Raw genomic sequence first — 24,696 nt, forward strand, 5'->3', positions numbered from 1 at the left:
TATCCGAACGTTAAAGTACCTCAGCCAAGAATTACTGCTCTATGCCGATCAGATAACATAGAAACTTGCTCAAAATAGTTTTCTCTCTTTCGTGACCTTGGCGTTCTTCAACCACTGGAATTACGTCATTACAGCGATGTAGCGGCTATTGGGCTGGCTTTCCTATAGTTGAAGCACTAAACGCCCTCGACGCCACTTGATAAAAAAAGAAAAACTGGCGAAGCTTTTACTAAGTCTCGCAAGGCTTGAACCGTAGAGAAGCTGCGGGATTTATTTCTACCTGAGCAGTGAAGGAGATATCACCGCACATTTGAAGAAGTTTAAATTTGTTTATTTACATGTTCCGACGAGTTGCTTTGTACTGCGCTAGCAGCAGTCATTATCATATTCATCGATATCGTCGTTTTCCTTATGGCAACCATTACACAGAAAGGGCAAGTGCTCTGGAAGCTCATTCTCGCGAGCCGGGGGCGCTCGGCTGTCGCCGCGAGGCACACGCTCTCAAGCGCTCGGCATTTTCTGGCTGCTTGAGGTCTTCACCAGTTTTTTTTGCTAACGCCCGTACGATTTCCGGTAATGCTCTGCGCTCGCCGCGGGGCTCGCGCTCTGGAGCGCTAGGCATTTTCTCGCATCTAAGGGTTTTCGGCATTTTTTTTTTTGATAACGCCACTGCACGTGCAGGGGACGCCAGTGGTCGCCGCGAGGCACGCTCTCACAAGCGCTGGGCATTTCTTCGCTTTTCGGGGTTTCTGCCAGTTTTTTAGATGCGACTGCATCTCATTCACTCGCCTTGTCCCTCCATCCGGCGTTGTTGTTGTCCGTCCACACCCCTCCCCCATTCTCCTCGCCGCGCGAGCTGCGCTCTCCGCCGCTCACCCCCTCTCCTCTCCGATAGCGAACACTCTCTCGCGAGGGGCATTGGATTGGATTCGATTGGGTGGGCCTGGCTTGGCTTGGCTTGGCTTGGCTTGGATTGAATTGGATTGGATTGGATTAAAGTGGATTGTGTTGGATTGTGTTGCGTCATAGCCGCGCTACGTTGCGTCATAGCCGCGGTCGTTCCACCACCGGCAAAAGAAATAAAGAATACATCATACGCGTTCCTCACACGTTTCACGCAATTAGAGAATCAACCCAACGGAAACACCAAGTGAACCGCCAAGATGCGTCGCATCTCCACAGGGTTCCCCTCGCGGGAAGGTGGGGTAATTTTTCTAAAGCAAAGCTTTTGTATCCTCACTGATGCCATTCTACGCCAATACGCCCTGCAAGAGGGCCAACTATCGCTGACGATGATGATGAATGACCATGGGTGAAGTGAAAGAAAAAAATGCTTCCCGTGGCTGGAATAGAAGCCGTCGTCTATCCGATTCCGCCATTTCGACATGGTCAAAGAGAACGCCAAGCGGAAGGTACCGATTCGCGCCGTACACCCTAAACAATAACGTTAGGCATACGGAGTGCCCACCCGAGAGTTACTGTGGGTATTCTAGAAAAGTGGTGCGGACTCGCAGTATGGGACTGGCCAATTAAGGAATCAATCACGAGAAAACCTCACGTTTAACCATCGTCGGCGTTAGTCGGAGGGGTGCGTGTTTTTTTTTTTTTTTTTTTTTGATAAAGCCACTGCGCGTGCCGGGTACGCTTAGCGGTCGCCGCGAGGCTTGCGTCCACGAGCACTAGGCATTTTTTTTTTATTTTTACGTGTTACGCGTTACGCGTAACCATTTTCGTCTTGACACCTTCAATTCTGCGGTTATCCTCCTATAGGGTCACCTGCCCGCTTTTTCCTTTCGTCAGTTGTTCGTTTTCCCCCTAGTTTCAATTTCAGTATGTTGGCAAAAGAGTCCCCATCGTCGTTCCAGACTACGTGGCCACACAACCTAAACGTTCTTTTAAGTGCGAATGCACTTTATAAGCGACCCCAAACCATCCACCGCCGGCGGCGGCGGCGGCGGCGGCGTCGGCGTCCGCAGTGCTCCTCTATATTTAAAAAAGAAACAGCATCCGGCGCCAGGTTTCGATCCGAGGACTTTGCGGCCGCAGCGCGACGCTCTACCGACCAAGCCACGGACGCGACGCTGATATCAGTGTTAGTGACGCGCCTTATATCTTTAACGCATTCAAACTACGTCGTCAGCGGCGTGCGTTGGCGACTCAGCGGCGTTATAGCGGCTTGATAACTGCGTGGTGTACACGTGATACTACAAACCCGATGGAAGAGATGGAAGAGAAGGCGGCGAGGTGGTGGGCTGCGGGGGCCGAGCGCAAGCGCCGCAAGCGGGCCGACAACCGTGCATTCGCACTTTCACATTCTCCCCCTCGGGGAAATGCGGGGGAATTTTTATGTACCGTATCTTCATATTTATGGCGTTCACATGCCCTCAGAGGCGATCATTTCCAAGCATTGCTCATTCAAGATATACGACTTGGCATCTTTATTTCGGCTGCTTTCGTTCTTTGGTATATTCCCTTCTTCAAGGAGAGTATTCAGCTGCCACGAAATTTCTGGTGCATCACATTGGGCCGATTTTGTTTTAAAGTTCGATAGAAATCTTAATGCGGGTAAACATTGAGAGATCTTTAACCACACCAGGTATGTGTGAACTGGGTTACCTTGTCTGATTAAAGAATTTTGAAATTCTAGTGGTTTTACGCGCCGAAAATAGAACCGGGCAATGAGGCGCGTCGTAGTGGTGGGCTACGGGATAATATGACCATTTGAGTATATTTCACGTCCACCGAAATTACCACACAGGCGGGTTTTCGTTTCTCGCCAGCCTCACAAGACTAGCCTCCGCGTCCGGGATCTAACACATGCCTTCGGGCTCAGCATCACGACCTTTTAGTCCCTGAGCCACAGCGGCTGATGTTCCATTGATAGTTGCGAGGCCTTCCAGCTTTGTGTCTTCGCCTTGGTGGTCCCCTGTTGTGAAGGTCATGTATTTATTTTAGAATACATGACCCTTGGAATGATTCATTTGGAACCTCTCACAATCATATCTTTCCCACGATTTGGAATCGATACAAAACCATGCCACCTGTTTTACAACTCCACGGTATTCGCACGCAGTCAGTGTTACGTCACTCAGAGAGTCCATCAACCTCCACATACTAAATAACCCCTGCGTAATCCCTCGTTTGTGCCTTCTGCGCATTTTTAACAGCAGAGCTGTTTAAGTCCTTGATTGCGCCGTCCATACGTAAAAAAAAATTACCAAGATAATCCCCGCGCGCACGTGAGCGTGGGTCTCGTGACAGCGCCCGGCGGCACGTACGCACGTGGGGGATAGGCCAGGAATCGGCCATAAGGAGGGTTAATGCGCCCGCTATACAAAACTGTAAATGAGATACTTAAGCATTTGAATGAAGAAATAGCATATAATCACAAGCGAGAATAGGTGAAAAATTCGCCAATAATGAGCTTTACGTCTAGTGAGAGAGCCCGTAGCCATTGTCTACGGGGGGGATTGGCAAGAAATTGGGCGCAAGGAGGTTTAATGGGCCCGCAACACAAAACTGTAAATTAGAAACTTAAGCATTTCAACGAAGAAAGAACATTCGAAGACAAGCGATTGAGCAAACAGCGTCACTGACAAAACGACTGCTGTGTACTCCTGACGTCACTCGCTCCGCGTTGCTAGGGGCAACCACCTGCACTCATAAAACTCAGAACCGCCGCGGCGGCGTCACGGCAGAACTCTCTTCGGCTCTGTGCCCCGCATATGGGGGATGGGGCGACGAAAAAAGATACGGACGCCCGAGGAAGAGACGAATTTTCAGGAAGCGCGCCGCACTGCAACTCGAGACTGCAATCGCCCAGAAGAACAAGAAAAAGAAGGAGTGGAACAGGTCTTCAAAAGCGATGGAGCACTCGGAGAAGAATTGCGGCGGCGGACGATGCAGTATATGAAAACTGAAGAGGGCACTGTAGAAATAAAGAACTTATATACTTTTCTTTGCGCTGGATTTTGGTCTTCTGCCTACGAGCGCCACATATATACATAGGGTATATGGCACTCGTCGAGTTTAGCTTAGTGAGACGAACACAGCTCGGCTGTAACATCAGGCTTGCACCGTTGTGCAAGCTGAGTTTTATTTTTTACGACAACCACAATCAAGACACGCTTTATTAAGCGTGTCCACCACCAAGTGCTTCCGGCCGCCAGAACTCCAGTCACCGAATCGCTAGAATGAAGTGCCGCACATTTTGTATTATGCAGAAATGCATTATAGTCGGGGGTGGCCGTGCGTCCCTTGGCCGGCGTGCGCAGCGCGTCTGATGATGATTGTGGCATGATGCCCCTAGTGATTGGCCAACCAAACAATCCATCACGAGATAGCTTCGCGTTCAACCACCATCGTCATCTTCCCGTAGGGGAACCGCTGAAGGAGAAGAAGGAGAAGAAGACAAAGCTGCGAAGAGGAGGGCTGCGTGAGTTTTGGCTACCGTTATCCTCCTCGACCGGCGCATCTTCCCGATCTGAACCCGGTCAAAGAGCGGCGCAGCGCGTCTGATGATGATTGTGGCATGATGCCCTAGGGATTGGCCAACCAAACAATCCATCACGAGATAGCTTCGCGTTCAACCACCATCGTCATCTTCCCGTAGGATAACCGCTGAAGAAGAAGAAGGGGAAGAAGACAAAGCTGCGAAGAGGAGGGCTGCGTGAGTTTTGGCTACCGTTATCCTCCTCGGCCGGCGCATCTTCCCGATCTGAACCCGGTCGAAGAGCGGCTCATCGCGCCTCGACTCCCCTTCATGAGCATCAGGCGGCTGACTCGAGGCAACGGGCAGTTTGGAATCAAGGGACAGGCGGTGAACGTGCCCATCGACGTATCGAAGGTTGTGCGGTGCCTTCCTCGCATGGTACCCGAGGACGTTGCGTTCGACGTTCGCATTTCTGCATCCTCACAATCCCCCTCGGGGAGGTGCGGGGGAATTTTTTTCCGATGTTCTAGCTCCTTATACCGCCATGCCTTGCACAGTAAGCGACTGACAGGAATGGGATCGAAATTGCTGCCAGTGCGTCGTGTTATACAAGCAGTTTCGTAAATTCAAATGTGGGGATGATATTGGCATGATTGTAGCCATCCAATTGCGGCACGCTACAAAGAATTCAAAGGGAGATTTCACGTAGACAAGCGGCATTACCTCGATTCATGCCACAGTTGCTGCGATGGCTACTCTGCGAAAAGGGTAAGCCTGCCTGTGATCGCGGGTGTAGGACAGCGGGTGTGCGCTTCCTCCGAAGCCGAGGAAGCGGTGCGGCCGTGGAAGTATGCTCATGATCGAGAGCATCGCCGCAAGCCTGTAGTTAGGAAAAATAAAAATGAACCTGACATGTTCCCTGGCCAACATCTAGTGCCCATGCCCCATGCAGCCGAAGCGTCTACGGTGCCAACAAAGCGGATTTACGGGAAGTGCCCTTCACTGGATTTCGCTTCTGAGTGACACACGCATATGATCACTTGGCTGTCCCTGTTTGTCACTTTTTCGCCCAGTAAACGTGTATATAAAACCATGGAGAAACGACATCGAAACCATGGCGTATTATCGCAATTTACGCTTATAAAACTGTTCCTCCTCTTCGTAGAACTTATTGAAGATATTCGGCGAGAAAAAGACTCTGATGTACCGATCAAATTTAAGAGCTTTCTTGCCCCAGTGCTTCTTTGTGTGTCATTTCCTTGAGCATAGCCTTTATTTCTGTTCTCATGCTCATTTTTTGTGCCATAACCCGATGTTCAAACTCCTCTATTATTCTTCCCTTAGTGGACATAACCACTAGTCTTCAATTTCTTGTTGGTTGGTCCATGCAGCGTCTGTCCCTGTGATCGAAATCATGTCACTTGTTATGGGGCACCAGTTCCCCGCCATAGAAAAAATGACCCCACGCTTCTCCGTTTACCGATCCTCGTACGCCCCTTGCAATGGTTTGGCTTGGCTATTGACCGACAACCACGGTCAATAGTTTATAGCGGGGCCCATGCTCGGCGTGGGTCGGGAAAGGTGTTTTCATTGCTGTTATGATGACCAGTACTGCTCCCAACAAATCCTACTGCTGCTTTCCCGCCGTAAGCACCAGCGCGGCCTTTTGACTAGTCTATAGATTTATTTTCGTTTTCGGCTGCCCGAGCCTTTCCTCGGCTACTTCCCTGACCACCGACAGCGACAACTGCTCGCCCGCCACACGGCAACTAAATATTTAAACGTTCCCTAGCTACACAAAACGGAATGAACTTGACAGCGGGTATGCACTGGGCCGCGCAACGGACCGACGACAATGCGCATATCATGCAACGCTACAATGCACAGCGTTAACGCGCATCGCACGATGCTGATAACGCTATGATCCACAGATAATGCAAGATATAGAATAATACTGAAAGTGAAAAACCAATACATACTCTCAGAGATTTGAGACTATTGCCAAAAGACAAGAGACCCAAACACGAATGGATAGCCTGCACTATGTCTCTCCGCAGCAACGCTTTTAAATCGCTGCATGCATATGTGGAGGCGCAAAAGGAAAATTAAACTAGATTTTTTCTCAGGTGACGAAAAAAAGGAAACCCAAGTTTACAAATGAAGGCAAACCAGTGGGATCCAGAGTAAACGCACAAAATTGATTTCTTGTGTAATAATGGGCAGCACACGGCAAAAACAGGATATAGAAAGTAAGAGCACAAAGAAAACATTAGAAACCTTTTTTTACGTGCAAGCCTGGGCACAAGGCAGCGCAAATTCGAAGCAGGTAATTAAACTACCGGTTCCGTGTTGAGCATCAAGCGAAATCAGGATTTAAGTTCACCTAGTGTTGGACACCATAAGTCCAGGACTCTCGCAAAACGGCCCATTTTGTTTTATCACTGCTCCGACTGCTTGACTTTATCCCTCCTGCAGTTGGGCATGTTGCTGTCTTTATCACACTCTATTGGGGATTTTTTTTTCGTGTGCAAAAACTGGAGGCGGCATCGAAGAAAAAGTGAACCACTTCAGCCCACGTTCCCAGAAAGAGGGTGGAGAAACCGAAACCAGCTGAACTGTACGACTATGGATCAAACTCTGCCCAACCGTGCACTTGTAGATACCAGCATAAACAATGTGACTTGCGGTGAATAGTTTAATGAGATCTTCGACAATTTGTAGTATACATGCTCGCCGTCGTCGTTTATCTGGTGGTCTTGTCAGCGCCCGAGATCGAGGCTTCAAGGCGGGAAACAGGCTTGAACGCCGCTCGGAACGGCGTCTGGCTTGTCGCGCTGCAGTGACACCCCATCGACTGTGACAGCCCGGTAATAAGATGATGTCGTGGCGTCAAAATGCTTCTCGGATACACGCGTATACTTGGAGTCGAAGCTGATGTCGCCCGTTTCTTGCAGCGGAATGGCTTCCTTCCATTTCTCATATTGCTCTCAGTCGCTCGGTAAACAAATGAAACTTTTAGATGCGACGCTCAGAGCATCTCTTGTCAGCGGCCCTGTCCTTCCTGCGTGCGTCCGTTGTTGTCCGCGTGCGTTCGTTGTCCGCAGCCACTCTCCCGCTCTCCTCTCCGATAGAGAACACTCTCTCGCGAGGGGCATTGAATTAGATTCGATTGAATTGGCTTTGCTTGGCTTGACTTGGATTGGATTGGATCGGATTAAAGTGGATTGTGTTGGATTGTGTTGCGTCATAGCCGCGGCAGACGCACTGGCGCCGGCGCGTGCCCAGGTGAGAGCATGTTCGGCCCAGCGCGCTCTCACTCCGCCGGTGGGCGGCGCTGCGCGCGGTGCTGCGCATGTGCAGTACTCTCTCTCTCCGCTGTCTCCTCTCCTTCGGGCGCGCTGCGCATATAACCGGTGTGCCGCTCTCCAGCGGCCTTTCGGTCGACGGTTGCTCTCCGCTTGCGCTTGAACCCCCCTCAGTGTCGCATCACACCAGGGTTCCCGCGAGGGGAGGTGGGCGCAATTTTTTCCGCTGTACGCTTGAAACAGAACGGCCGCCCAGGACACTAAACGTATTTGACAATGGTCCTTTACACGAACTAATTAAGTCGCATAATAATAAACAGCGTGAGAAGCTCGCTGAGCATCGTTCTCGCACCAAATACCCTAAAGTGACCGCGTCCCCATCACTCTGGCCACTGCTACGCCGCCAGAGGAGTGCCCTCATTCGGATGCTGGCGCCACCGCGCGGCAGCCAAAGACAGCATATGAAGCTGGCCCATAGGGTTACGGAGATGTTTCGTGGACCGAAAAATACCGCCATCTCCACGAAGTGAATGATGACAAGAGGGGCGAAGATAAAATGCTTATCGGTAAAACCGTGAAACATTCGCCCACACATCATATATAGACTCGACACGTCAAGCTTTCCACCGCTCCGTTGACAAGCCCGTCGACGACGTCAATGTTTGTGGTGATTATGTAGGGCTTGTTTGGGATGATGAGAATCTCCATGGGTAAGTTGGCGAACTCGGTGTGTGACATTTCAGCCACCTTGGCCATCTCCTTCTGCAGAGCGTCTTGTGTCGCGTACCCCCGGTACGTGTCCTCAGCTTGCAGGCGACGAACGACAACCTCTTCTTCTTCCTCTCCTCCTTGTTGCGTAGCAACGAACGCGTTGAACGTTTTGACCTCTTCGTCCAATCTTTGGTTGGCCAATCCCTAGGGGGATCCTGCCACAATCATCATCAATGTGCCGTGTACAATGTGCCGTGTACGGCCGGGGCAGGGCCCGAGCAAGGGGAGCTTCGCCCCTGAAAGCATTGAAGGAATCTACTTAAAGTTAGTGCCCCACTTGAGTTTTTTTAAAGGGACCCTGCAACACTTTGTTTAACTTGTTTTCAAATCTTACATGCTTGCAGAACGTAGTCACCCAACACACCCAGTACTTACGTTAGGGGGTCGCAAAGTACCTGATTACGGCTCTATTCCCATCAGATAACTTGGAAACTCGTTCGCAAGATTTTTCTCTCTTTCCTGGTCTTGACGTTCTTCTACCGCTCGAATTACGCCACTAAGGTCATGTAGCAGCTTTTCGCTGGTTTTCCTTCAGTTGCAGAAATGAAGGCTTTTTGATAGCAACTTTAAAAGTATAGCCACAAAAACTAAGCAGAAACGGAAGGCGTTTCTGGTGCGACGAGCAAATCAGGCGGTGGCGCTCCGTAATGGCAATAACTATAGCTTTCGCAGTGCTTCCAGACGCGAAGAAAAAAATGAAAGCTTTTATCAAAAGTGTTGCAAGGTCCCGTTAGGCATCAGCCATATCGTTCACCTTGCCTTGCTTGTTTCGACCTTCTCTTTTGGTAGTCTTATCCATAACAGGGCATGTGTTACAGCATGGTACCTTGAATAACTTCATACTCCTGCACTTTCTCCAGAAGCTTCCTCCTGTACAAAGACAGAGTGAATTTAGGTCTAAATCCCTTCTATCTTTTTCGCTGCGCCCAGCAGATATTAATCTTTGTACGCTGCGTCAGGACAACTACGTACGTTTCTCGCTCTTATTCAGAGTTCTGATTAGGGCAGTGAAACGAATTTTTGAAGCCTAACCTCACTTCAGTAAACGCACTCTTTGATGATGCGGTAACCCTAGCAAAGTTCTCAAAGTAGTCAGTGAATATGGGACCGCGCTTCGAATGAAACTGGGAAATGCGGATCAATCTCCGGTATCACAATGAGTGCAACTCATGATAGATTTGGCAAGTATTTTGTAGCTGGACGCACTTCCCTGCGGCCTCTGGACAAACAAATTGCACTAATTTAAGCTACTACTTTGAGAAGTAACGCCTTACAAGGGAACAAAAATCTTTTGACTGATTTCTTCCCATCAGCCTGATTTCAGGCTTTCCATGAGTAACAGAGATCTCAGAAGGCCATAACGACGAGTAAGTGTGCTTTCCAATCTAGCACATATATTCCTAAGCCACATGACCCAAAAGATTATGAATAACGGCAAGCACGTGCGAAGAAAATGGGCATATCTGGGATTAACAAATAAGCCCTAGCGTACCTTTCTCAGGTTGCCTCACCCGGAACAACTTAAAGGGGCACTGACACAAAAATTTAGCATCTTGTTTTTTTTCGTTGCAATAAGTAGCTAGTGACCTACTTATAACCTATAGAAACCTCATTTGTTTCAGCGTGCGACGGTTGTTTAATTAGAGGGATTTTAAATGCGGCCAGTCGCAGTTTCGGTTTCAGCGAGTGCCGTGAAACGATGGATTTTGTGGATTTTGTGTGAACAAAGCTGACCACGTGACCGTCGGAGGGATATCACAGAGCAGAGCCGCCGTAGCACTGTCGAATCCGCATCGACGCAGTTTCTGCGAATGCCCCCACGTACTGATCTCGTGAGGCGCTTAATTAAAAAGCGACCGGGGATGTGACGCAGGCGCTGCGAATGCAAATGCTACCGCGGCTAAAGAACGACGCGCGACGCTCGAGACGGTGGGTGGCAAGACGCGCGCTGGGAGCAGCCGCAGCCGGTCTAGGTCCGCCTACAGATGTGTTCGGCTCAGCACTGCGGCGGATATTCGAGTGCCGCTCTCGTAAGCGGTGCAGATGACAATTTTTAATGCAACCCGCCATCGCATCATTAGCTCCTTTCTCATGTAAGCCACTATGGTCGGGGCTTGGGGACAATTTCGTGCAGCGGTAACAAGCTATCACTCGAGCTACCTGCGCCGGCCTGGGCCACTTCGCGGCCGTGGCCGCCGCCTGCACAGCGACCGTGCGGCTAGCTCAGTGGGCTTTTCGTGCCTCCGGCGCGTTTTCGCATCCAATGGTAATAAACAGTAATAGAAACAGAGTGCCTGCAATCGCTGTAGAACTTTGGTCGCGGCCAGCTGCCCGATTAGCTGACGAAATCACGGCGCCTCCGCCGCCAACGATCGGGTCGTTCGTTCTCGAAAGCAGAAGCTCCGCCCTCCGGCCCTCCGATTGGAGCGGCGAGCCGGGCGAGCCCGCGTAAAACGCCGGTAGTGCGGAAGCGGCAAACACAAACTCGTGACGTGTTTGGATGTTGTTTATTTACAATTGCGCGTGGTCCTCTGCTGGCTGCTCGGTTGCGTTTCGCACACTTCAAAATTGATTTTAAATATGTTCTAGGCTGTATTCGCCGCTGATATTTTGCAGATGATGTATATGTGTTCCCACCAATCTATCTCCGAAGTTATCTCGCCTTCAAAATTTTGTGTCAGTGCCCCTTTAAGAGCCCTGAGGTGCCCTTGTAAAATATAGCCTTTTTAAGAAAAAAAAATTTAGAAACACCTTCCTGTTCGCAGGATGTTATGGGCGAAGCACCACATTTTCTAAACAACACAGCATGGCTTCAGCGCATGTATTCCCCGTTCATAGGCGGAATATGCGCTCATTGCACGAATTTCGCTCAAGACGCAGTGAAGCTCTAAACCATGAAATAAAAGGGCGGCCGGCAAACCAGGCATTGCAACCTTCCTCTAGCAAAGGTTTTGGCGGGTAATCTGTTATCGGTCAAACTTATGGTAAGCTTTCCTGTTGCCTTGTAGTCTTGAAAATTTTCCTTTTTTTTTTCTAAATATAGTAACTATCATGGTCCACAATCTTTTCTACGGGATAAAAGGTCCAATTGGCCTTCTGCTTTTTTAGTGTCAGCAAAGTGGGAGATGTTTAATGGGACGCTTGTGTTTCATTATACGCTGTCTAATAACCGTCACTTTCGAGGCTCGGGTGCGCAAAATAAAACGAGAAATCTGCGCGGTCAGCTTATTAAATTTGTTCTTTCACTTTTCAGCTAATGGACGTTATGTCTAGATGCCTGAAGGACCTTCCTGCTCTTTTTAAGAGATCTAAACACGTGTATGCGACGGGACAAATTTTATGCGCACCGACAGCACCAACGCGTGCGTTCTTATCCGCACCTCTCATTAAGTCGATTCGCGAGAGCGAACGATCAATCAACGGTTCTTTTTCAAGGCCCGCGCGAGCATCGTCTAGGACACGAGACAGGGCAGCCCTCAAGGCATCGGCAGTAGAAGAAGACGGAGGACAGAGAAGAGGGACACGAAAAGCGTAGAGTACAAAAGAAAATCTGGCGACGAGCACCTGACAAAGAAATTAAGAGCACACATATTCTCCCCCATCTCTCTCTTCGTCGGCCATGAACGGTGACACACTAGGATAGATACCTATGTGTAGCAAGCAGACTAAAAAAACACGAAAAGAAAAACAAGCACTCAAAGCGAAAAAACCTGGAGGGAGAGTGCGATCTCAAAATATTGCTCACATTTACGGTTCAGGCCAACAAAGAGAAAACGAAGCCAACATTCTGAGCGGACGATAAAGACGGAGAGGGAAAGGGGAAGTCACAAAGACCGGTACGCGCTGAGAAAAGAAGTGGAAGGAAATGGCGCTCTATCTTGACCAGATTTACGCGAAAGGAAAAAAGCCACGAACAAGAATAATACAAATGCACTAGGTGGGGGCGCGCAGTACACGCAGCAGTGCCGCCGGCTTCTCCGCGGGAGGGTGAAGGATGGAAGGACGCCGGGGAGCGCCCTAGACCTCGGCGGTCATCCATTAGACGAAGACGAATTGCGGCCGAGGGGCTCGGAGCCAACGCGGCTGGCGCAAGCAGCAAATCTGGATTTGTCGGACGATAGGAAGACCGGGAGGGGAACGCGCGTAATCTTGTTCTGCGAGACTGGAGGGACAGGGGCACTGCAGAGATTTGACTAGCGTGGGAAATTTTTGCACACTGTCAGCTCGGCCAATTCATTCGGGCTGCCCCGAGTGGCACAGGCCTCCATCCAGGGCCGCCGCCCCCTAGAGCCGAGAGACAACAAAAGACTCCCGTGTATTTTAGGCATTTGCGGCTACCGGAAGGTAATAAAAAAATGTCGAAAGACAAAAATTGCAGGTTCTAGGGGGGTGCGTGGGTGTGTGCTTTTTTCATTAGAGAAAATCGTGTTGTCCTCACAACCGCAAATATAAATGAGCTACAAGCTGAAAGAATCTATGAGCGGAGTGTTGCAAAAGTTGCTGCCGTCACATTACGCTAGCGGATGCGTTGTTTCTAATGGTCACGCTTTATGAACCCTTTTGGATGCTGACAGACGACATACACTTCTCTCTCATTCTTCTCAAATAACATTTTTGAACTCTTTCCTTGCAGCAACTGTAAACTGTTTTATGGCAATCACTGCAAAGCTTCTACGCCAATGACTAAATGAAACAGAGCCCTTTTTTTAGTTTCCTGTGAAGTACATGTAAATGCACGGAAGCTGAGCCGAAATAAGAGGCGTGCGTAAGTGTACGGCTGTAGAATAACTTCAACCACCTCGGGTACTATCTGTTATTAAATATAATCAGAAGTTAGTGCCCCTGGAAGAAGCGGTTACTACTTTTATCGGAAGAAAAATCAAGAGCCATTTTACTATGTGAAGAGGGATGACCAGACAAGCTTTGTAGCGCGTGACGTACAAGAGCCCCAGAATACAGGTATGAAAATATTTTTATTGGTATTGAGCGCTGACGGCAGTAATTCGTAACGCGCGTACACTTTTACTCTACGTATCTTGAAAATGGTGGTATTGAGACCTAATCAACTCAAACTGCATATACAAGTGATGAGACGTATAAGCGTGAGGTCTAAGTCATGTTTTGATCTTGGAGTGTGTGCTATTATTAACTACTCTACTTAGATGCACCTCCAAGATATGTGACGTATAATATTTATGTCCAAATCATTATCAACGGCGCGCGGCTTTGGTGGTGACCATGTGCTAATTGCGCTCACGCCTAGACGTTCATTTTGCAACGCCTCACGCTTTGGGACACCTCACGCTTCAAAGACTTGTATACAGAGTATCGATAGATTTTCTTCTCACGCATCGGGGATACATATAAGCCTAGCCATATAAGCCGTGTCCCCCTAAATACCCCACATAATGCAGCAGCACGGATGTCCTGCCAACACAGATCATGCATTCAAAGCACCCGAACTCGCACTGCTCAGTACAGTAAGAGATCTGGACGCACATTTTTCTATGTAGTGTCATGAAAGGTGCCGCGTCCTGACTCATAAGCGGCTCACTACCACACTAACTCGCTTTCTGAGATTTTCTACGACGAATAAACAAGGAACCGTCTTTAACGCTTGATGGAAAAGAGGAAAATGTTAATAAATTTGCCAAGGGAGCCCTCCTACTTTAATAATCAGACTGCTTACATTGCGTCGTAAAAAAAATATCTTCTTCGTGATGCGTTTGGGTACAATGTCGAACCCGAGTTTTAAAATGTTTGCTGCATCACGTCCGCTAAGAATACATGAATTCTTATGGAGGTATGTAATAAAGGGCCCTACAGGGCCTTCACACTTTTATATTAGACAGTTGATATTTCCAGGGCAAAAGGTTCTTCCCAGTAAGCAAGGAGTGTTTTTATAGTAGTAAGGACGGCTGTAAATTGACTTAGCGTATAGCGAAGCCTTGTGTGCTTACGCAGCATTCGACAATTCCGACACGGGGGTTATTCCAATTTGTTTCGGCGTTTTTAGTTTGCCGTAAGTTGTCTCTGCTTTGCGAGTGGCGTATTACGGGTTTCCATGGTTTGTGATTCTGTTTGCGTGCCTAGTGTAAAAAATGCTGATAATTTTCGGTCGCTGCCTAGACCTTGTGCGGTTAGTTGTCTGTTCTACACAAAAGAATTGGCGCAGCTTAAAGCAATCTATCCAGTTTTTTCTCACGGTTAATAAGCAACAATAACAAAACCAACTCAGAATATGATGTAAAAAGAAGGCGTACGTGTGGCAACAAGGATAACAACTTTAGAAGTAAGAGCGATAAGTTGATAACCCGGATAATAAGTTATCAGCGGCATAAAATATACAGAATGACCATGCAGGCTAACAATGACTTGATAACAAAGATAGCGGCAACTTAAAAATCACTCGGGAACTTAAGTCCTCTTACCTACTTTGAAGGACAAAACCTAGTGATTTTCAGACCTCTTTACTGCTACATCGTGTTTGCGTCTCTTGCTTCGTTTTCTTTTTTTTTTTTGGCGTGGAATACTCCGACTGGCATATTGGCCGCACTTCGCGTCAGAGCTGTCCTCCTCGAGCGCCTGTTATACTCACGTGCCGTCACCTTCACCTATCGTGCGCTGCACGCACCAGGTTAATTCTTGTTGCATAACGCGTGCTCCCGGCATTATTGGTCCCCAAAGTGCAACTTTATTATGCCACCACGGACTTCATAACAACGCACTACTGATCCACAAAGTGCTAACCCACAGGTGCAGCAACCGAACATGTACAGGGGGGATTAAAAGAAGTGCGAACAACGGCAACAACGGAGCGCACAGCCTCCGACGCATGCTGCACCATCTAGCTGCAAAGTCAGGAAACTGCGCCGGTGCGCACCTCTTCGAGGGTGATTGAGGGTATCGCCTACATTTATTGGAAATGCTTAATTAAGAAGCGACGCCGGTAGTTTATTTTGAGGGGCCTTTTCACGCTGCGTCGCCACTGATCAGGATAATCGTTGAAGGCCGTCATAGCTGCAGTCAGCCTGCTCCGCGCTTGGCTCCCGAATGTAGTAGATAGCAGGATGCTCAGTGGAGACAGAGTATAAAAAGACGCCTCAAACGTTCCGAAACAACTACGCATGGGTGCAGTTTACTGACAGTGCAGCCAGAAGGGGAGGCATGCGTCGGAGGCTGTGCGATCCGTTGTTCGTATTTCTTGTAATCTCGCCTATACGTTGCGGCATCGCGGGGGAGCAGGTATGTTGTTTGTCGATGTTTACCTAGTTTTGCGGTTCGTATACTCATCGCTGGCAAGATCGCAGCCCTTAAGGAGAGAGTACCACACGCATCAGCGGCGTAACGATGCAATTCCGGTTGACTCACCAAATAACGTAGTGCTTGAACTTTATGTGCTCACGCATTTCTCTGCCAACTTAGTGAGAAAGCCGGCCTGTTTGTTTGTAACGCTTGATGTGCAACACTTTTGCCCCACACAAAGTTGCTAATAATTAAACGCTCAAGGACATTCATTCATTGATATTAAACGTGGTCCTAGAACGATGTCTTCCCAGCAACGACATTCTAAACCCTAATGAAGCCGACTGTAAACGGGACCCGGGAGTCAGCGCTTGTTTAGGGGTCTCATTAAAGTATTTCATGCAACGCTCTAGGCCTTCATATTTTCATATAATGCCTCTCATATTTCTTCCTAACACCATCCATCGCAGCAATACATTTGGTTACAGTAGTGAAGCCGACTGAAAAGGGGCTCAGTATATTGCTCATTATCGGAATACACGTACCATATGAAAGTATTTGTTAAACGGCCCGAGAGCGTGTATAAACTGGTGTATAGCATAGCGTCTTTAAAGGGGCCATGCAGACAAAACAAAAGTCTGGTTCATCCGAAAGATTGCCTCGCTAGAATCATACTGACACCACTTTTAACACACACTTCGCTCAAATAAGCTCTATAATGAGGAAAAAGGGCCAGGCGACCCACTAGCTCCTTTCTCACAACAGAACCTATGATTTATTTATTTTATTTATTCACATTCCTACATTTCGCCCAGAGGGCATTAGAGTAGGGGGGTAACATTGCATTTTCACACACGAAATGCGCCAACAAAGTGAAAGCTATAAAAAATAACAGAGAACAGGGAAACAAACAGCAGACAGTAGGGGGGTAAAAACCTTTTTTCATACACGAAATGCGCCAATAAAATGAAAGATACAAATAATAACAAGGAACAGGGAGACAAATAACAGACAAAAATTAACAAATGACACCATGAAAAGTAGCATAAAAAGTAACACTGCCCAGCATTCAAAGTAACACAAGTATGCAGAAACGTATGCATTAACTAACGTATAAAAGAAAACAAGTATTCAAAAACATAAATGCACGCTACGAAGAATAGCGTTCAAATTTTAGCATTCAAGATGACTACGCAAAAGCCACCAGGAATTCGTTGTCGCTTGCAACTAGGATGATGTCCCGGGGAATCTGGTTCCAGGATTTTATAGTGCGGGGGAAAAATGAATTCATAAAAGCAGTTGTACGAGCGGGTATTACTCTTATCTTGAGCGTGTGGTCAAGCCGATGTGAGACATATGTGGGCAGCACCAGGTAAGCATCTTTGTTCAGTGGTGTTCGGTTGAAGTATACGCCTCTTAGAGAAGCCATACCAAAAAGGCCCGACGCGACGCAAGCGCAGGCCAGCCAAGAGAATCTTTTATCCCAGTAATGCTGCTTGGAAATGCATAACTCTGCGTAACAAAACGAGCAGCGCGGTTCTGTATGGCCTCGAGACTATCTATCAGATTTTGGGTGAAGAGGTACCCCAAACCGTACAACCGTATTCGAGAATAGGACGGATATTTGTGCTATAAAGAAGTTCCCTTACAGCCTGCGGAGCCTGCCTAAAATTTCTCCTAATGAAGTTAAGCGGGCGGGCTGCCTTTGTGGTTATTGATTCTACGTGTCGATTCCATGTTAGGTCGCAAGAAAATGTGACTCCTAAATATTTAGCGTGGGTTACCTGAGGGATAGCTTCGTTACCCAGATTATATTGTCTTTGGAATGGTTTGCGCTTCCGGGAAAATTGAATATGTTTGCATTTAGATACGTTTAGGGACATGATCCACTGGCTGCACCAAAAACAGATTTTGTCTAAGTCAGTTTGTAACGCCAGCCTATCATCATCACATCGGATTTCCCTCTACAGAACGCAGTCGCCTGCGTATGTTTTATACGCAGGCGACTGCGTACCTTATACTTGAAGTTATGCTCGCACCAATGTCATTGATATAAGTCAGAAATAAAAGTGGTCCACGTACCGACCCTTGCGGTACACCAGATGACACAGGAACGTTTTTTTGATTCAACACCATTAATTACAACCTTTTGGGATCGACCAGTCAGATAATTTTGAAGCCAGCAAAGAATATTGTTTGGTAAGCCAAGAAAAGATAGTTTGTGTAAGAGCTGTGAGAAACTTTGTCGAAAGCTTTCTGAAAATCAAGCAGTACACAGTCTGTTTGTACACCTTTATCAAAATATTTAAATAAATCGTGCGAAAATTCCGTTAATTGAGTGGTGCATGATCGGCCTGACCTAAACCCGTGTTGGTAATCGACAAAAAAAATGTTGTTTTGGATATGGTTAAGGATGGCTGTATATGTTATGTGTTTTAGCGTCTTGCAAGAAACACTAGTCAACGAGATAGGTCGATAGTTTGGAACCAAATCTCGATTTCCGGTCTTGTGAATGGGCACCACATTTCCGATTTTCCAATCCTGTGGTAGTGTGGAACTTGAAACGGATATGTTATACAATAGCGTTAAATACTTAGATATGGCAGAAGCGCAGGATTTAAGGACAAGATTCGGAATTCCACCAGGGCCTGGTGCTGAGTTTGGTTTTATGTTTTGAATAAGCTTGAGTACTCCGTAGCGATCTACGAGAATTTCAGGCATAGGCTGAAGTACTGGGTATACGCAAGTTGGAAATTGGCTAGGTTGAGATTTTGAAAAGACAGAGTCAAAATACTCGTTAAAGCATTTTGCTTTATCAACATCATTAAGGACAGAGTTGTTATTAAACGTGAGTGGCGGAATACCTGTATCATCTTTACGGTTGGTCTTCACCAATTTCCAGAATTCTTTGGGGTTATTTTTAATTTTTGAGCCTAAAGAATGAAAGAACGTATTTTTTGCAGATTTATTTTACACTTTATTAGATCGCCCAGCCGCTCAAGGCTGGCAAAAAGAACCGGCTCGGAATGTGCTCTATGCTTCTTGAACATTCGTTTTGTCTTATCGATGAGTGTTTTTATTTCTCTCGTAAACCACGGCTTGTTTGTCCTTTGCTTTCCCGAAAGTATCTTAAATGGTATATATAGGTCTATAAGGGTGAACATTTTTTGCTTGAACTCCAACTTTAAATATGTGATGTCTGATGCAGAGCTGTAAGATTCAAATAAAGGGAAACAGTTATCTAACTCTGAGGCAATTTTCTCATAATCGCCCCATTAAAGATCGTTTCCCCGAAGTCCGGTGTCGATCAGGAACCCAATCGCCCGGGCTCCGGTTGATTTGGCAGGAGGCTGGCTGGGTGATGGTGTTGAAGTTCTTGGAGATGGCGGTCCAATTGACGAACTCGAGGCGTTGAAGTTGATTAAGTGAAACGGAAGTTTATGTACAGCTATTTACAGTATGAAAACTGGGTACATGAGAAATAAAAAGAAAAACTTCAAACTTCGGCTAGACGCTAGCTCCGAGTGCGCACAAATCACTCGAGCTCTTCAACTTCGTCTAACTCTCCTACTCTCGGAGCGTACACAAACCGCTCGAGAAACCACGGCCGAGACTCTGTCTCGCCGCAAGATCCGTCTAGTTGCCCGGTGCGGCGCTGCACCCTAAACCTCCGACGCGATCTTAACCTCGACTAGGGGGCTCACAAATCCCAACCTAGCGTTAACGGTCGAGACTCCTTGTCTTGCCGGGAACTGTCAGCTCAGCGCTCAGACAAGAACGAATTCCAACGGCCAAGTTCGGCCTTTTAAAACCTCGAGATCACCCTCTCTCGGGAACGCCCCTGTAGCGTTCGTATACGCGTATGGGAGTGCCCGAATTCACGTAGACAGCTGTCACTCAGCACGTCACGGAGTATTCAATGAGGCGCCGCTATCTCAGGTCAACGGACCGCCCGCGGGCCAGAAAACGCGTACGACCCCGAGGGATGAGCGTGAAAGACGTGACTGTGCGTCATGCTGACCGGGACGTGTGAACAATAGAGACTCGTGCGGCGCCTGTCCGGACGCCGGTAATCCCACCACCTCCGCGCGTCAAGTAGACATTCCTGGAATCCGGCGCCGCAGTCTGCCCTCTCAATGGGGGATCATCCTTGTGGCATGCGGTGGGCCAGACAATCCGTCTCCCACGCACGCCGTGACCAATTGGCGTCGACTGCAGCGCAGTGTCGGCAGTGCTACGTCGCCAGACAGAGCGGCGGGTTCTCACGCGCATCCCGGGCGCCTGGCCGCTAATCTCATAAGTGGACCTTACAGCCCCTATCATAGAGATAAACCTTGCGAGGCCGGGCGGCACGTATAGGAGGGCGGTCACATAAGACCTTTGCGGTTATTCCCACGTGATCACTAATATGTCATATGTGTCAGCTCTGCGATTGGCACAGGCCGGCAAAAGCAGACGCAAATTAGGTAGGTCTTCTAAGTTTGCCGAAGGAGCTATTTGCACTTAAAGTTAGGGCACATTTTTTTATAGCGCTAAGAATAGTGGGGTAAACAGTGAAGTTACGAACGTACGCGCAAACATAGAAGTACCGATGCGTACCGCTGTTGTTACTGCGCGCACTGTGCTTGTTTTAGCTGCGCAGTACTGCGGGGCTTTGGGGTTGTCTCAGGCGACACTGGCCGATTGGCGTAAGCGACGGTGTCTTACGTGACCATATTTGTCGAGCGAGCACCATGTTTCACAAAAGGATAATTTTCTCCATGAACAAAAACAAGCCAGGTTTAAATATGGTCACAAACAAACCAAAAACAGAAAACGGCTTGCCGCGGTGTGGTGGTGCCGTCTAGGTTGCTAGCAGTAAGCAAGTCTTCGCTCCACACCAAGTTTAAGTGAAAGACCTGTTCTTGTGATGTCATTGCAAATGTCGTTCAAACACACTTTTCGGCGCAAGAATCAAAACTTTAGCTTAATGATTTATTTCGCAGTGAATAAAGCGCCGCTTACTTCCGAAAGGGTGCTGGGGGCTTTACAAAACACGAAATCTTTTGAATAAAACAGATTTGTATTTTGTCTGCATGGCGGGCCGTTTAAGGGGCCACGAAGGCGAAATACAAGTCTGGCTTCTTAAAAACACCGATGTAGCCTGGTAACAATGATACCGATGTTGTACCAAACAAACGTCAAACAAATAATCAACATATGAAGGAAAATACATGAAGCAGCGGCGACTCCCCAGATTTTTCCGTAACGTCACAGAACCTTGTTTGTGCGATCGGTGGCCACCGACTTAAGCCACCACTACGAAACACGACTGGGCGATTGCAGTGGGGCCACTAGCTCCTTTTGGTCTTGAATACTAAGGCGCAGTTAGCACACGGATGATTATGCATTTAATACTGGCCACATCAACCCTGCCCGCATTACGTCACTAGCATATAGATTAAACGTTTTTTAATATTTCTTGCGTTTTTAGGCTTAAAAACGTCTTTCGTGGCAGGAATAGAGCTAACTGAGTTACCAAAAACAAGATCCTTCAGATTGAACCAAGTTGAGTTCTGTCTTCATGGCCCCTTTAAGCCTTTATGAGACCATTCCAACTGCGAGTTCGGGTGATTTGCATGACCCCGACGGTAACAGCGCCTCTAAAACGCGTCAGAGAAAAACCATCATGCGGCGAGACAGCAGAATGAACAAAGAAAGCGGCAAGGTTTCCTAGACGAACGCCACCATGCAGATCAAGGGTGCAGACCCAAGGCACGTTCCATCGGAGTATGCCAGCATCATTCAGCTAAGTACACGAGAAAGTGTCGCAAAAAAGTAACTGGATTAAAAAGCCAACGACGCACTGTATTCGCATAAGGCCAGCAAAGCAACTGCGCATCGGAAAGTGTTCTGTATTGCTCGCGGACAGGTCATCCCCAGCGGCGTTAACGCTTCCATGATGTGAAGCAGTAGCAGGCACGCGCCGCGAGACTATCTTCCTCCGCGCGTTGTCAGGGCCTCTGCTCACCTCATAGCTTTGAGATTCAAACGCCGAGATCGTGCGACGAAATATAACTGACCTTTTCATGGTTGGGATATCACCAACACACACGAAGCACACGTCTTCAGCCAGGTACCTCAGTAATTAATTTTTGATCCCCGATGCCGCCACACGCATTCTGGTCGGGCTCCTGCGCGGGGCGCGGTTAGTTTCTGCCGACGGGCGAATACGGCAACGCTCATCGCATTGTTCAGGCAGCCATCAACCAATATTTATGAAGGTGCGAACAGCGTGGACGATGGATTTACGATGATTGTTTATTTTTCTAACGCATACATAAAAGAAGAGACTCTTGAATCGAAACTGCCTTTTTAAACTCACTAGTAGATATATCGGAACAGGTCACTGTGTGTCGTGAGAAGCGTTTTTTTCAGCCAAAATTAAAAATTTAAGCAAAAGTGAAGAGGTCAGCGCCTTCTCTTTCCGGAAGGACGTGGACTAGCCCCGGGGCTCGGCTGGATTGAACGGGTATTCCTGGTATTGAGTCATGAGCTTGTCAGCCCGCTCTCCTACGGCTCTGGGAAAAGGGAAGTTGAGGGGTGTGTGTAGAGGGAACTAGGGCAGTTGAACGGAGAGGGAAATGGGGCAGTTGTAGGGGCGTGTTGAGGGGAGATATGGTGGAGGAATTATTGGTTCGGAGTCATCAACATTTGCCCTCATCTGCCAGGCTGAGAGGCAGATGAGGAGGGTAAATTCTTTTCAAGATGTAAGAAAAATGAGGCACACGCGCGTTACACTACCCAATAAATGAAGGTTGTTTTCCAAGAAGATAAATGATGCGGAACACAGTATGTACGTAACCAGTAAGCCCTGCGCATAAATCGAGAACCTAGTGCATCCGATACGCATACCGAGGATAGGCAGAACAATGACAGGCGACGAAAAAACTTCGCAGAAACTCCTTGGCCAATACATGTTTAGGCCGCTGTGGTATATACTGAGTCCATTTTATGCTGGCTTCACTACTACACAAAAGTGCGTTGTTGAGAAGACATTATTTTAGGGATTACATAAGCCATGTGAAACCTAACCATAGTAGAACGCTCTTGGCTTCCGTATAAAGCGCTATGTACGGAGCCACTTTACAGTCGGTTTATCTAATCTACACACACGCTCTGCTGGGAAAAATTTTTAGCTAATAAAAAGGGTATTGTAGGAAAATATTGAAGCCCTAGGACCTCACAATAAATACCTCCATAAAACCGAATGTATTTCCATGGAGCGTTAGACAACCCCTTTAGAGTCGGGCTCCCTACTACACACAAATTCATTGCAGCGAAGACATTTTATGTGCAATATAATCAGTTGGATATGAACGTATGATGGCCCAAAAGCCTTTAATAAAATACCTTCATGCACCTCAACAAACACTCTACATGGAACCCCTAAAAATTAGGTCACCTTCGCAATTGAGATGCGAACACTGAGGAAACAGTAGAGCTCGTGGTCGTCTTTAGCTTTAACTTCGCTTTTCCTAGTTCTGCCCATCTTACCGGTAGATCGGATACTGATGCCGCCGAGCGCAAGCCATGTCTCTCAACTAGGAGAACAGCTGCATGTCAGAGTTGACGTCATAACTATGCGCAGCCAATCGCGGAAACGCCTCCCCACCGTACATCTGTCCACTTAAACTATGCCAAAGTCCAAAGCTAACGCCCACGCCACGAACCCAAAGGAAAAGCTAAGCGCCCCGAATGCGATGATGGCGTATTTGGATAGACGTCGGCTTCACAACGTGGGAGACCCCAGGTTATATTCCTACCACGGGAGCGCTTTTTACTGCGAAGTTGTATAGCTCTACCAGCCAAGGAAATTTTCGTGGTGTCGTCAGCAGTAAACGCCAGGCTGAATAAAAGAAACTACTGGCACCGCCAGGAATCCAACCTAGACCCGAATAGAGAAACGGAGCGAGAGCCTGTTATCTTACCGACTAAGCTGCGCGCATTTTTTTCCCTTCATTGTCAAAATGGGCAAAACAACACATATACAACAACACCAGTCACAGTGACTGATAAAAAAGGGGAAGAAAAATGAAACAAAAGCAAACGGGGGACTGCGCCGCTTTTAGCCAGCAGTTAAGGCAGCCAAGTCATTCATTACCGACAATATTTCTTCGTCATAGCCTGCTCTAGCGAACACCTCGCGCAAATTTACATGTACTTTCTACAAAGTAACAACACACAGAACGAGCATTCATATATATTACGTACATCCGTATGGCTCCTCCGTATAGCATGTAGGCCCAGGAGGAAGAAAAGGTCGTAGGGCAAAACATCTGGACCTAAAGTAAGATATCGGATTCCATGGGGCGTCAAGGGCAGGTCTTTTTTCAGTGCGTGCTGCAGGACATCCAAAAAACAAAAAAAACTGCGCCCCAGCAGCCCAGGAATACATGTTCGACATTCTCCGGTTTCCTGCAGAGCGAACGGTCCGCACCCCACGGCAAGAAGAGCTGCTTGGCCGTCATCCACGTCATACCGGAAGAGTTTCTGTGTGCATCTGAAAAAAGACAGACTTAACTACCCCCGGCACTGCCATATTTTTAACTCTCCGCAAAACATCCTGGCCTGGGCCCGCATGGTATACAGGGCGATACAAGGGTTCGGGAAATTCCATCGGATCCCCCATCAATTTATTCCATCAAACATTCCATCAGATCCCCCATCAATCTGTTGCGTGTCACGGAACAAATAAAATCACTAGAAAAGCGTGCCGTGAGAAACCTATAAGAAAAATAAACTTCCCTTAAGTAAGGACTGACACTGTAGCGAGCCACAACGGCACAAGAAACCAGAAAATCAGGAAAAGCATCACTCAAAGAAACCTACATTAAGGGGCGCAAAAACGGGTCGGACTGGTCCCGTAAAAAAAAAACACACGCGACACAAGTTGTCTCAAGA

This window comes from Haemaphysalis longicornis, unplaced genomic scaffold (genome assembly GCF_048455015.1).
Source record: "Haemaphysalis longicornis isolate Haplotype H1 unplaced genomic scaffold, Haemaphysalis longicornis Haplotype H1 scaffold_1, whole genome shotgun sequence".
NCBI lineage: Eukaryota > Metazoa > Arthropoda > Arachnida > Ixodida > Ixodidae > Haemaphysalis > Haemaphysalis longicornis.